The sequence below is a fragment of the Formica exsecta genome, unplaced genomic scaffold (genome assembly GCF_003651465.1).
Source record: "Formica exsecta isolate Colony F162 unplaced genomic scaffold, ASM365146v1 scaffold1219, whole genome shotgun sequence".
In the NCBI taxonomy this organism is placed as follows: Eukaryota; Metazoa; Arthropoda; class Insecta; order Hymenoptera; family Formicidae; genus Formica; species Formica exsecta.
In genome coordinates this window covers 1-1,300 of record NW_021848555.1, presented here as the reverse complement: position 1 = coordinate 1,300, position 1,300 = coordinate 1, and positions in this window count along the sequence as shown.

The window sequence follows — 1,300 nt, the reverse complement described above, 5'->3', positions numbered from 1 at the left end:
GATGAGATCTGCTAGTTAACGATTTATGTAATTATTTCAACTATGATTGCAATCTTCTAAGAAATTGAAAAATTCATGTTTCTTTTTCTCATTACGATAAAATAATACTGACTGATAAAGTAAAACATCATTTGCAAACATTTTTCATAATGAATGTAATATCATGATACAATAGCAGTAAATATTTTTTTACACAATAACAAAACTGCAAGATACATAAAATAATAAAGAGAAGATTAAGAATAAGTACACAAATTTGAATATTTTTTCCAAATAATATTTACCATGTTCTACGTTACTTCATTTATTTTTCTTTTTCTTTTTTGCTTATCTTTTTGGATATTGATATGTAACCTTTTTCTAAGGCAGAAACGTAAAATAGAACATTTTGCCATTGAAATTAATGGGAAAATTTTTTATTTCACCTTTTTGTCATAGAAAATAGTTGTATGATCGATACCCTGTTTTATTTTTAAATTGTATTATTATTGATTTTTTTCTTCTAGCTTTATTTTTGTTCCATATTTCGTCATTTCTCCCTTTTTTATTCTTCTTTCTTTATTAATACATCTTTTATTTGTTTAAAAACTTTTTAACTTTACTATTAGATTTACTATTAGGTATATGAACTGGTATTTTTGCTGCACGATTATTATATCTCGTACGAGAGTATAATTTTATAGTAATCATATATTTTAACGCTTGTATCCGATGATCATAACACTTTCCATTTTATCTAGCCATTCTGGATGTGTTTTTTCTGTTGCGTATATAGATTCAGTCACAATTTTATCAAGAATCTGTGTGGATGCCCAGTAATATTCCTACGTACGATTAAATGTCATCAACTGTATTTTAGTAATATTCGTAAATAAAGTTGTTGGGCGTACTAATTTTGTCGCTGTCGGAGCATCTTCATCTTCATTTGCATATTCGCGAAATTCTATATATTTCTCATTTGCTGACGATTTATCCATTGGAGTTTTCATCATATCGTTGCGACAGTGATCACAATTGCTTTTTGCGATACTTCGTCGTGCCACAAATCCAGCAAAATATACGATAGCATTTTCATCGTAACTGCTGTCAAACAGATTTACACTTTCAATTTCTTCAATATCACATTCTTTGAGAAAAATATTTATATCTTCTGTAAGCAATTCGCTTTCGGGTTCGTCATATTCTGTAACAGCATTGTTCATATTCATTGAATTCTCAATCCTTTTAACGAGTCGACTTGGTTTATTTATAAGGCTTTCAATTTCTGGACATTAAACATTACCTTTGTCACCGGCTTGAA